Source organism: Leptonychotes weddellii, chromosome 6, assembly GCF_054177405.1.
Source record: "Leptonychotes weddellii isolate Sample4059 chromosome 6, ASM5417740v2, whole genome shotgun sequence".
Taxonomy (NCBI): domain Eukaryota; kingdom Metazoa; phylum Chordata; class Mammalia; order Carnivora; family Phocidae; genus Leptonychotes; species Leptonychotes weddellii.
The window spans coordinates 114,194,329-114,208,554 of record NC_138374.1 but is presented as its reverse complement, the minus strand read 5'-3'; the positions used below and the strand labels follow the sequence as shown (position 1 = coordinate 114,208,554).

The 14,226-nt window shown below is 38.4% G+C and overlaps 1 pseudogene; it reads left to right on the top strand.

Annotated features, from left to right (window-relative positions):
* The first annotated feature begins 1,193 nt into the window (after nt 1-1,193).
* On the top strand, nt 1,194-1,775 carry LOC102738466 (large ribosomal subunit protein uL24 pseudogene; annotated as a pseudogene).
* Nucleotides 1,776-14,226: the final 12,451 nt, after the last annotated feature.

Genomic DNA, 14,226 nt, shown 5'->3' with positions numbered 1-14,226 from the left:
ACTAGTGATTTTAGTGATTTAGTGATTACCTAATATATAAAAGTTCATTAGGAGCAAACCACTGCCTTTTACTAACATTGTGCTAATAGGCTTGAATCAATTAGGAATTATAATTGAAGCTCAATATAATCGGTTATAATTGTGAACCATTCAAATTTAATTTATCTAAAGGCATAACATAAAACAAGGGTCCAATAGACTGTTAACTAAAAGAAAATTGTTTCAAATAATTTTTCCATGTATACATAATTCATGTTTGTTGTCAAGTTCAAAGTGCAACTGGTAAGCACTGAGCCTTCTCATTTCACAATGTTATCAGTAAAAAATTAATAAGGCCAGTGTTCATGTAGATTTCTGCTGATGTGGCAATTTGCTGAAAGCACTCAGGGATCAGGACTCCAGAGGGAATCAAAGGTGCAAAAGATAAAAATCCTATTGGGGCACCTGGGTGGCTCAGTCATTAAGCGCCTGCCTTCGGCTCAGGTCATGATCCCAGGGTCCTGGGATCGAGCCCCACATCAGGCTCTCTGCTCCGCGGGAAGCCTGCTTCTCCCTCTCCCACTCCCCCTGCTTGTGTTCCCTCTCTCGCTGTCTCTCTCTCTCTCTCTCTGTCAAAATAAATAAATAAAATCTTTAAAAAAAAAATCCTATTAAAATGCTGTCACTGTTGCAAACTTAAAGGTTTTAACTGAAATGTTCTCATTTTCAGTGGTATGCACTACTAATTTAATGCATTGGAATGAAAGAAGTGCTAATCCCAAAACTGTTTATTTCACCTTTCAAAATTTCAAGAATGAGAAATAAGGCCACTCAGACTGTTAAGTCCTTTGGCCACTTTAGTGGAACAAAATGCCTATAAGATCTTTTATTCCACCTTCTGTTAAAAAGCAACAACTTTTTAGGGGCACCTGGGTGGCTCAGTCGTTAAGCGTCTGCCTTCAGCTCAGGTCATGATCTCAGGGTCCTGGGATCGAGCCCCACATCAGGCTCCCTACTCTGCAGGAAGCCTACTTCTCACTCTCTCCTACTCCCCCTGCTTGTGTTCCCTCTCTCGCTGTCAAATAAAATCTTAAAAAAAAAAAAAAAGCGCAACAACTTTTAATTAATACCACTGTTAGTTTCCAGATCCAAAATACAGGTTCTTTCTAGAAAGACAAATTGTAAACGTTACTAAAAGAGCTGTTACATCTAAATGCAAGTAGCATCTAGCTCTTCCCTCTTGCGGCCATCGCTGAAGCGCCAGCGGCCAAAATGAAGTTTAATCCCTTTGTGACTTCTGACCGGAGCAAGAACCGAAAACGGCATTTCAATGCACCTTCCCACATTTGCAGGAAGATCATGTCTTTCGCTCTTTGCAAAGCGCTGAGACAGAAGTGCAACGTTCGTTCCATGCCCATCCGAAGGGATGATGAAGTGCAGGTTGTGCGAGGACACTGCGAAGGTCAGCAGATTGGCAAAGTAGTCCAGGTTTACAGGAAGAAGTATGTCATCTACATTGAACGAGTGCAGCGAGAGAAGGCAAACGGCACAACCATCCATGTAGGCATCACCCTAGCAAGGTGGTTATCACCAGACTAAAACTGAACAAAGACCGCAAAAAGATCCTTGAACGTAAAGCCAAATCTCGCCAAGTAGGAAAGGAAAAGGGCAAATATAAGGAAGAAACAATTGAGAAGATGCAGGAGTAAAGTAATCTTATATGCGACTTGAAATAAAAACTGTTAAAATGAAAAAAAAATAAATAAGTAAATGCAAGTAGCATCTAGCTATTAACCTAGTATTAGGAAGAAGGAAGGAGACTGTTTAAAGTCTTTGTCCTCAACAAAGTGGAAAGTTTAAGGACAGTACGAATGAATACATATAGCATTAGGATGCTATCTAAGTTAGGGACGCCTGGGTGGCTCAGTCGGTTGGGCGTCTGCCTTCGGCTCAGGTCATGATCCCAGGGTCCTGGGATCGAGTCCCGCATCGGGATCCCTGCTCCGCGGGGAGCCTGCTTCTCCCTCTGCCTCTGTCTCTCATGAATAAATAAATAAAATCTTTAAAAAAAAAAAAAAAAGGATGCTATCTAAGTTATATCCATACTACTTTGGGGGTATTAAGTCCTCCTTTATTTTGGACTAATAGTAAATGATAGTGGTAGTGGTTGGTAGTTTGAGGTCCTTTCTTGTCAAAACTTAAAAGTGGCAAATCTATGCTGTTTATCAGAATCTTCTTTTAAATTTCAATATCCTGTGAAGTCCTAAGACTAGGAACCATTGTTTTGGAGACACTGGAAAATTATTCCTTCTGATTTGAAGAAATACATAACAGTAGCATTTCCTATAGGAAGCAGTATAAAGCAATATAGAAAAGTAATAAAGAGTGTGGATTCCGAAGCCAGACTTACCTGGGTTCAGAAAATATCTCTGCCACTTCTTATCCACATGACCTTGGAAAAGTTACTTAATCTCCCTGGGCCTCAGTTTCCTGTCTATAAACTAAAGATAGTGATAACTCCTGCTTTATAGGGTTATTGAAATAATTAAATTAATCCATTGGAAAGTATTTAAGATAATACATAGTAGTCACTCAATAAATGTCAGCTATTATTGTTGTGGTGGTGATAGTTAAAATTGTAGTGTTATTGTTATTTAAAGGCACCTTAGATGACTAAGGTCCTTTTTGCTTCTGCATGAAGAGAGAAATTGAAGCAAGACACACATTCTAGTTTATTAAAATGCTAGAAGACTAGCTGATATTTACTGAGTACTTACCATGCAGTGACAGTGCAGAATTCAAACTGGATTCTATGGCTTCAGGATTGTCTGGCTTCAAAGCTCATATGTAAAATCACTGTACCATATTACCTCTAAAATAAAGGAAATCATATGAAAGCTTTGCCTTTGAATAATATTAATAGCCTAAACAGATGTGGAGTCAAACAGTGGCCAAGAGGGGGAAAATCTATAGGACAGAAAACAAACTGAAAGGGTACTTAATAAATTTCTGTAATGTGCCAAAGCTGTAGACAAGGTATGTGAAGAATCTGATTCAAAATAAGATTCAGTGGCACTAGAAAAAGTACATTAACTTAAATCTGGAGAAAAGTGCTTGTGACTTTTTATATACTTTATTTAAAATACAGTGTGTGGTAAAATAGTTTAAGATGGAGTTTTTTTTTTCAGTTAATAATAAATTGGGGTGCCTGGGTGGCTCCCAGGGTCCTGGGATCGAGCCCCGCATCAGGCTCTCTGCTCCACGGGAAGCCTGCTTCTCCCCCTCCCACTCCCCTTGCTTGTGTTTCCTCTCTCGCTGTGTCTGCCTCTGTCAAATAAATCAGTAAAATCTTTAAAATAATAATAATAATAATAACAATAAATAGAGTAGTCTAGTAATGGGGAGCCCAGTTTCTAGAAGCAGATGTCTGGGTTTAAATCCCTGTTCCTCCTTTTAATAGCTACATGACCTTGTAAGTGAGGAAAAAAAAACTTTTCTTCTACCCTCTTAGGTTCTGTTCCTGGAGTCCTGCAAATTAAACTGACAAAAGACAGATTAACATGAGGTAAATATCGGTTTATTTACATGTGCAACATGCACACACATGAGAAACATCAGTGATGAATAACTCAAAGAGATTATTAGGTTTGGGGTTTATATACCATCTTAATAGGTGAAAGGGAGGAGGAGAAAGGCACTTAGAGGAAAACAAATGACTTTTTGGAAAGATAAATGGATTTTCAGGAGAACAAACAGGAAATAAGAAAGTTTGTGACAATGGTTTTCTATCTTGGTCTTTTTGTCTCCTTTTGGACCATAAAACTTCCCTAAATAAAGGATTTAAGGTAGGTTTTATTCTCATTTTTTTTTTCATTCTCATTTTCATTCTATTTCATTCTCATCCTTCCTTCTGGGAGTAGATCTGTCCTCAAGAAGAATTTATGGTAGTCTTATTTCCCAGAAGTTGTTGCTTTTAGTCAGATAAGTAACGCTCTAAAAAGCCTTTTTTTTTCTGCAGCTGTTGAATCTCAAATACCCTTAGCTTAAAATAATCTTTATGCCAAAGTGGCATATTTGGGGGTGGCATATTCTGTACCCTCAACCTTGAACAAATTACTTAATCTCACTAAAATTCAGTTTTCTTATCTATAAAATGGGCATAATAATTGTACACAATTAATAGAGTTGTTGTAAGGATTAAATAAGATAATATTTGGAATGCTCTTACTTATATTTAAAAATTTTATATTTAAAAATATAATATATAATAAATAAATAAACAAAAATATAATATAATATAATAACCACTTGGTGAAATTAGTTATTATTTGTACTTAAAACTAGAAACTTACTGGTTTGAATCAGTAATTCTCAACCTTGGTTGCACAATGGATCCCTGATGGGATTTCACAAAGTACCAGTTACCTAGCCCCACAACCAAAGGTTCTTATTCAATAAGTCTGAGGTAGGGCCTGGGCACCCACATTTTTTTAAAAAGACCCCCAGATAACTTTAAAGTTCAGCCCAAATATTGAGGTTTAGATCAAGAGTGAACAAACTAGTGGCTACAGGACGAATCTATCCCCTACTTACTTTTGAAAATAAAGTTTTAGTGGGACATGGTCACACCCACTTGTTTATGTATATCTGTGGCTACTCTTACTCAAATCTAAAATATTTACTGTTTACAGCAAGTTTGTCAATTCCTAGTTTAGAATGAAGTTGCTGGGCAGCCTATACCACATGGGGGCAATATAGCCTCATTATAGGATCAAGATTTTGGGGACTAATAAAACTTGAAAATTGACTGCTAAACTAAACACATCAGGAATTGTAAAAATGAATGTATTTTTCCTATCTATAAGCTCTTTTCTCTAGTTTCCAATCATGCACAAGTCTATTCTGTATTGAAAACATCTATGCCGGGGTGCCTGGCTGGCTCAGTCAGTAGAGCATATGATTCTTTATTTCTGGGTTGTGAGTTTGAGCCCTGTGTTAGGTGTGAAGATTACTTAAAAATAAAATCGTAAAAAAAAAAAAAAAAAAAAAAAAACCTATGCCAAACACTGATCCCTCCTCTGTCTACCATTCATGCCTAGTAAATATAGCTTTTACCCGTGGCCTTTCTTTCTTTAGCACCTAATCATTTCTGGTGCCTTTGAACTCGGGCTTCAAAGCTCATTTGTTCATTGAAGGTTACTCTCCAGGGTCACCAATGACCTCCTAACTGTATTTTCTGAGTTCTCTTTCTTGTATTTCTATGGAGATCCCTTCCTCCTTGAAACCCTCTACTCCATGGCCTTTCACATTCTCAGTTCTCTTATTATCTGGCCACTCTCACAGTTAAGAAGCTCTTTGTTCAGGGCGCCTGGGTGGCTCAGTTGTTAAGTGTCTGCCTTCAGTTCAGGTCATGATCCTGGGGTCCTGGGATCAAGCCCCGCATCGGGCTCCCTGCTTGGCGGGAAGCCTGCTTCTCCCTCTCCCCACTCCCCCTGCTTGTGTTCCCTCTCTCGCTATGTCTCTCTCTGTCAAATAAATAAAATCTTTAAAAAAAAAAAAGCTCTTTGTTCTTCTCCTTTAACCTGTATTCTCTCTTTTTTTTTTTTTTAAAGATTTTACTTATTTATTAGAGAATGAGAGAGAGCAAGCACATGAGAGGGGGGAGGGTCAGAGGGAGAAGCAGACTCCCTGCCGAGCAGGGAGCCCGATGTGGGACTCGATCCAGGGACTCCAGGATCATGACCTGAGCCGAAGGCAGTCGCTTAACCAACTGAGCCACCCAGGCGCCCTAACCTGTATTCTCTTAATATGCTCTGTTTAGGATGGGTATCAGTCCAAGTAGGTGCACTACTTTGCTTTTGTAAATTGTTATTAGCCCTACAAAGTTTGGGAATTGGGTTGCTAACTTACTAAACCATGGTTTAGTACAAAATGGGACCAGATAAGAAGGAGTTGATACTAATGGAAGAGGTTTGATCAAGCATCATGTCCAAAGGGCAGACCACAGTAAGTTAGGGGGTGGACACAACCTTCCTTAACCTCATAGGCCCAAACTTCGTGACTCGGTCAACTTTGAGGGCTAGTCTCAAGTCTAAACTTAGAAATCTTTATACTGTTTCCTCCATTAGGGAACATCTGCTCTGCTCCTTTCTTCTGGGTAACATAGGAGTCCTGTGGGATGCAAAAAAAAAAAAAAGGAAGGAAGGAAGGAACTGCATTGCTACCTGTAAACACTGTACTTGCAACTTACTATAATTAGCTCAGAGCTCTGAGAACTACACTTAAAAATTCCTAAGCTACCTCCCCCTATAGCTACTGCCTAACTACCAGAAAATATTACTACTAGACTCCCACTCAGTAATTCTTTCCACATACTACTATAGATGGAACACTGGTCCCCATATACAAAAGTATGAATACGTCATATTGTTGTTTTGTTTTGTTTTGTACTTGGCAGGATAAGTGGAGCCAAATAACCAGACTGGTCTTTGTATTCAGTGGCCTCCCGCATAAAAAATGGCTAACAGTGTCATCCGTAGATTGGGAACAAAGAAGGGATGGTGGGTTATTTATTAAGCCAACTGTTTCTTCCTTCAAATGATAAAGTAGAATAGGCCCCTTTTCAGGAAAGCTTGTACTAGAACTAAGCCAAAGCTATTGAGAATCACAGGTTTAGATTGGGGCTCAACATAGGTAGATGGGAAATAGAGGTTAGAACCACACAGAGCTAAAAATAGCAAACTCAGAGCGCCTGGGTGGCTCAGTCGTTAAGCGTCTGCCTTCGGCTCAGGTCATGATCCCAGGGTCCTGGGATGGATTCCCGCATCGGGCTCCCTGCCCAGCAGGAGGCCTGCTTCTCCCTCTCCCACTCCCCCTTCTTGTGTTCCCTCTCTCGCTGTGTCTCTCTCTGTCAAATAAATAAATAAGATCTTAAATAAATAAAAATAGCAAGCTCTACCACTCAGTGAATGCTAAGAATAAACAGAGCTACCAAAAAGGGCTTTGAGGACCAAGTCTTAGCCACATGGGAAGAGTTGACAACTCCATCTGTGCATGTGGGAGAATGTTGAAATGCTGGCCACATTTCCCCTGGACCCTCAGACTTTGGCTCAAACCGACAACCACATTATTACCTAAAATACCTAAACCTTCGACTTTACCTCAAACATCAGCTTACATACTCTGCAAATCGAAAACAACCTCCCTATCCTGCCTTGTTATCAGAAGCCTAGATAAATAAATCACATACCAGGAGATGTTTATTAACTTGAACTAAAAGAAACTGATCCTGACATCTTAAGTATGACTGGATACACCTGGTTCTAAGGGACTGCTTTCCCTGTCAAGTGGAGAAAGTTTGTATCTAAGAAAGCTTATCTGGCAAGAAAGAATGAAGCAAACTCTCCAGGAAACACAGCACCTGAGATGAAGATGGTATTTCTTAGATTTCTGACTCAAACTGGGTTTTCTGTGTTCTTATTACAATTCCTCTTGAGATCCAGGTGCATTCCTTCCCTCGTTTTCATGAGACACCCCTGAGATCTTAAGCTACTTTGAGTTGGTTTTTTCTGTTAGTAACTAAAGAATCCTGACTGCTTTGCTCTCTAAGCCTGAAACCAACCTGTACCAACTTGCAGTGCAGCTTCAGCAAGCCCCTGGCTCCCCCTGGGGAAGGGAGGGCAGCACATTTTGTGAACAAGAAAAACAAACATCCAGTTTTTAAGATTGCTACAGCTTCAACAGGATCACTCAACAGGACAGCAGACAATTTAAACAGATCACCAACATTCTGGACCATCTCCACAGACCTTCGATTTTAATGAATTTCCATTTTTCGGCATTAGCCAAAAGAATATGTTGGGCTCTTCTGACAAATGACCTTGTATTCTTCATAGGTCTAATGAATGGATTTCTCATAGCCTCCTAGAATAGTTGTCATCTGTTTAGATGACATCTTGATTTATATGCCCATTTAACCTCTCATGAGTCCCTGCTCTGAGCCACAGCACCTCTGACATAACCTTGAAAAATTTATAGTTGAAGGTCCAAAGGGAGAGCTCTTGAAAACATTCTGTCCTCCCAAGATGTTTATATGAAGCTGGACAAGTTATCAGTGGTCCTGGAGTAGCAAGCCTCTGGATAATCAAGGCTTTCCAATAATTTCCAGAGAATACTTAAGAATAGCAGTTCAGCACCTATTCTTTGCTTAAAGAACCCAAAGTCCAATGGACAAGAAAGAGAAGGGGTTTACCTGGTATCTGACTGTAGCAGGGACTGTCTCACTCCTTTGCTCCAATCTTGACCAAGCCCAACCCCGTAAGATACTTCCAACACAAGGTAGAGTCATAAAATGATCTCTGGGTCTACTTCAATATCTTTATGCCCAAAATACCATTATCAGAACCACAGGTCTTGGGGTGCCTGGGTGGCTCAGTTAAGTGTCTGCCTTTGGCTCAGGTCATGATCCTAGGATCCTGGGATTGAGCCCCGCATTGGGCTCCCTGCACAGTGGGGAGCCTGCTTCTCCCCCTCCCTCTCCCTCTGCTGCTCCCTCTGTTTGTGGTCTCTTTCTCTCTCAAATAAATAAATAAATAAATAAACACAAGCCTTATCTCAGAAGCTGGAACACCAGAAGTCATCAGAAGTAACCCCACTAAGAAATAACCCTGTCTATTGCTTCTTATTTTTGTATATTACGGTGAATATATTTTTTAGTTTTAATTTATAATTAGTTCTTTTTCATGGCTACTCAACCCTAATTAATATCTGCCTCTTTTGTAACCTTTTGTTTTAGCTTTAAGGATGGTACTCATTTATTTATCTCTTTAAGGATCTTAATCATACTCATTTAAAGCCCTCTTTTTGATCCATTGCTCAATCATTTACCTTTACTCAGGAGTGAATTCTTCTGTCCATTGGGTTTGTTGGATATCTTTGATCATATGCTTTGCACTTTGAGTCTGCAAACTCATCTGAGGTAGTTTCCCTTTCTTTAAACATTAGTGTTTTATTAAATGCCTGGGTACCACAGCCTAGCCAAGTTGATACATAGAATTAACCATTACCCCAATGATAAGACTTAGTATAAAGTTGTTTTTTTTTTTTTAAGATTTTATTTATTTATTTGACAGACAGAGACACAGCGAGAGAGGGAACACAAGCAAGGGGAGTGGGAGAGGGAGAAGCAGGCTTCCTGCCGAGCAGGGAGCCCGATGTGGGACTCGATCCCAGAGCCCTGATCATGACCTGAGCCAAAGGCAGATGCTTAACGACTGAGCCACCCAGGCGCCCAAGACTTAGTATAGAGTTACAGTAATCAAGATAGTGTGACATTGGCAAAGGTATAGACACAACAATCAATGAAACAGAAGAGAATGTCCAGAAATAGTCTCACACAAATGTGGCCAATTGATTTTTGACAGAGGTACAAAAGCAATTTCAATGGGGAAAGGATAGTCTTGTTAACAAAGGTGTTAGAACGGTGAACATCATTATGCAAAAAATAAGCCTTAATCTAAACCTCACACTTTATATAAAAATTAACTCAAGAAGTATCATATATAAGTATAAAGTGTAAAGCTATAAAATACTTGGAGGAAAACATGGGAGAAAGCCTTTGAGACCTGGGAGTAGGCCAAGAGTTCTTTTTTTTTTTTAGAAAGAGAGAGAGCAGGGGCGCCTGGGTGGCTCAGTTGGTTAAGCGACTGCCTTCAGCTCAGGTCATGATCCCAGGGTCCTGGAATCGAGTCCCGCATCGGGCTCCATGCTCTGCGGGGAGCTTGCTTCTCCCTCCCCACTCCCCCTGCTTGTGTTCCCTCTCTTGCTGTGTCTCTCTCTGTCAAATAAATAAATAAAATCTTTAAAAAAAAAAAAAGAGAGAGAGCACATGAGAGGGGGGAGGGTCAGAGGGAGAAGCAGACTCCCTGCTGAGCAGGGAGCCCGATGCGGGACTTGATCCCGGGTCTCCAGGATCATGACCTGAGCCGAAGGCAGTCGCTCAACCAACTGAGCCACCCAGGCGCCCAGGCCAAGAGTTCTTAAATATGACACCGAAACCACAATCCACAGAACAAAAATTGATAAATTGGCCTTCAATTTGGTTTTCGAAATGAGAACTTTTGCTCTGCAAAAGACACTGTTAAAACAATGAAAAGACAGCTATAGATTGGGAGAAAATATTTGCAAATCAATATCTGACAAAGGACTTGAAGTCCTTTAAAGAACTCTGAAGACTTAACAGGAATAATACAAACAACCCAATTTTTAAAATGGATTAGACACTTCAACAAAAAGGATATACAAATGGCAGGTAAGTACATGAAAAGATGTCCAAAAGATGCCATTAGAGAAATTTAAATTAAATTTACATTTAAATCATAATGAGATACAACTTAGAATACTGACAATACCAAGTGCTGACAAGGATGCAGAACAGCTGGAACTTTCATACATTGCTAGTAGAGATGCAAAATGGTACAATTTAGCCTCAATTTAGCAGTTTCTTATAAACTTAAGCAATCTACCAGTTTCTTATAAACTTAAATATACACTTACCATATTATTCAGAAATCATACTCCATACCCAGGAGAAATTAAAATCTATGTTCACACAAAAGCCTGTACACAAATGCTTCTAGCAGCTTTATTCATAATTGCCCAAACCTGGAAACAATCTAGATGACTTTAAATAGCTGAGTGGATACACAAAATGTGATAATCCATAAAATAGAATATTACTCAGTGATAAAAAGAAATAAACTTGTTCTACATGCAAAAACATGGATGAATCTATAAGGCATTATGCTGAATGAAAAAAGTAGTCTCGAAAAGTTAAGATATTATATGATTCCTTTTCTATGGAATTCAAAAAAAAAAAAATACAGTGATGGAGAACAAATAGGAGGAGGTTGCCAGGGGTTAGGACTAGGGAGGGGGTGTGATGAGAAAGGGATACCACAAAAGAATTTTAGTAGGGTGATGGGACTGTTCTATATGGTGATTACAGTGGTTGTTACATGAGTCTATGCATGTGTTAATATTTATAAAACTGCACACCAAAAAAAATCTCACACTGGGGACAGTGGCTCTCCTCACTCACTCTACTGAATCAAATGCAATCTCTCCAGAAGCATCCTCACAGATACACCCACATATAATGTTTTACCAGCTATCTGGGCATCCCTTAGCCCAGTGAAGTTGACTGGGTAATGCTGGCCTAATAGAATGAGTCAGGAAGTGTTCCCTTCCCTTCAATCTTTTCAAAGAGTTTGAGAAGGATTGGTGTTAGACCTTCTTTAAATATTTGTTAGAATTCACCGGTGAAGCCATCAGATCCAGGGCTTTCCTTTGTCAGGAGATTTTTGATTACAGATTCAATCTCCTTACTAGTTATAGCTCTATTCAGATTTTCTATTTCCTCATGATTCAGTCTTGGCAAGTTTTGTGTTCCTAGAAATTTGCCCCCCATTTCAGAATTCTAAAAGAGAATAATTAGGAGAGACTTATTTTACCAGATATAAATACATCACTAAGAGTATCAAATACCTACCTACCTAATAGCCATTCTCCTATACTCATAGTAACAGAATCCCAGACATAGGGAATTGATATTTTGTGTGTAGTATGAATTAGAGATCATGATTTTTTTTTCCAAATGGATATCCAGTTGACCCAGAATTGCTTAAAAAGGTCATATTTTCCCCGTTGTACTATAATACCACCTTTGTCATAAACCAGGTGACTATATATGCATGTATCCATTTCTGGACCTTCTACTGTGTTCCATCGGTCTACTTATCTTTATGCCAGTACCACACTGACTTAATTACTATAGGTTTATAATAAATGTTCATAACTAGTAGTGTGAGTTCTTCAACTTTAATCTTCAAGATTGGCTATCTTGGCACTTTGCATATTCTGATCACTTTTAGAGTCAGATTGTCAATTTCCACCCCAAAAATTTGCCTGGAATTTTTATTGGTATTGCAAGAATCTATAGATCTATTAGAGAGAATTTAAATCTTTACAATATTTAGTCTTCCGATCCATTAATAAAGTATGTTCCTCTATTTTTCTATCTCTTTTAATTTCTTTTACTAATGTTTTATAGCTTCAATTTATTTTTTAAGTTTTATTTGTTTAAGTAATCTCTATACCCAACATAGGGCTTGAACTCATGACCCCAAGATCAAGAGCCCCTGTAGTCTTCAATTTAAAGGGCTTTTGTTGCAGAGCATCTGGCTGCCTGGCTGGTTCAGTCAGTAGAGCATGTGACTCTTGATCTCAGGGTCTTGAGTTCAAGTGCCACGTTAGGCATAGAGCCTCCTTTAAAAAAATAAATAAATAAATAAAATAAAGCCCTTTTTAGGGGCGCCTGGCTGGCTCAGTTGGAAGAGCATGCAACTCTTGATCTTGGGGTCATGGGTTCGAGCCCCACGTTGTGTGTGGAGATTACTAAAAAACACAACTTTTAAAGTAAATAAATAAAGGGGTTTTGTTAGATTTATTCCTAGGATTGATATTTTCTGATGCTATTATAAAGAGTATCATTTGCGGGGCGCCTGGGTGGCTCAGTCGTTAAGCGTCTGCCTTCGGCTCAGGTCATGATTCCAGGTCCTGGGATTGAGCCCCGCATCGGGCTCCCTGCTCAGCCAGGAGCCTGCTTCTCCCTCCCCCACTTCCCCTGCTTGTGTTCCCTCTCTCGCTGTGTCTCTCTCTGTCAAATAAATAAATAAAATCTTTAAAAAAAAAAAAAGAGTATCATTTGGAATCTTTATTTTCTAATTATTTATACTTAATAAATAGAAAATACAATTGGCATTTATATATTGACCTTGTACTCCATGACCTTGCTAAATTCACATATTAATTCTAATAGTTTTTAGATTCTTGGTGATTTTCTTTGTATACAATCACATTACAATTTTATCTTTTTCTTTCCAAACCAAAGGCCTTTTCTTACTTTTTCCCCTTATTGAGTAGAAGTTGTGACAGAGAACATCTTTGTTTATTCCCATTCTCAGGGGTGGGAAAGCTTTTAATAATTTACCGTTACACACACAAACACACACATACACACACACACACACACACACACACAAACAAGGATATTACTCAGCTTTAAAAACGAAGGAAATCCTGCCATTTGCAACAACATGGATGAAACTAGAGGACATTATGCTAAGTGAAATAAGCCAGACTGAGAAAGACATATACTTCATGGTATTACTTATATGTGAAATCTTTAAAAAAAAATTTCAAACTCATAGAAACAATATAATTGGTAGTTGTCAGGGTCTTAAGGGGTGGGGAAAATAGGGTGAGGCTGGTAAAAAAGAGTATAAACTTTCAGTTACAAGATGAATAAGATCTGAAGATATAATGTATAACATTATAGTTGATAATACTGTATTGTATAACTGAAGTTTGCTAAGAGAGTAGAATTTAAGTGTTTTCACACACATACACACACACAAAGATAAATATGTAAGGTGATGAATGTGTTAATTAACTTAACGGTGGGAATCCTTTCACAATGTATATCAAATCATAATGTACATTTTTCAAAATAAATAAATGTAAGTAAATAATAATTCACCATTAAGAATTTGGGGGAAGAGGAGTAAATAGTCTAATTAGATTAAGGTAATCTCCCCACTATTCCTGCTTGCCAAGGGTTTTTATCATGAGTGAATGTTGAATTTTACCCACTGTTTTTTCTTCATTTGTCAAGATGATAACTCCTGGATATTTTATCCTTTAGTCATGATGTATTATACTTTTTATACATTGCTCGATTCTGTTTGCTAATATTTCCTCAGGATTTTTGCATCTATGTTCTCATGAGAGATTGGGTTGTAATTTTTCTCTCTTATGATGTCTTTGTTATATTTTGGTATTTAAGCATGTTGGCCTCATAAAAACCAGTCGGGAAGAAGTACCTCCTCTACTTTTTGAGAGAATTTGTTTAAAATTAGCATTATTTCTTCCTTAAATGTTTAGAGAATTCACCCATGAAGGTATCTGGGCCTGTACTTTTTTGCGTGTGGGAAATTAGTTAATCATGGATTCAATTTCTTTAATAGATACAGAACTAATCAGATTTCTATTTCTTCCTGTGTTAATTTTTATAAGTTATTTTCTGAGGATTTTGTCCATTTCATCTAAAATATTGTCAAATGTATGGTTTATTATCTTGCTTGTAGCTCAGTATCTATGGAGATTTGTTTATGCTTTTTTCTTGATCGG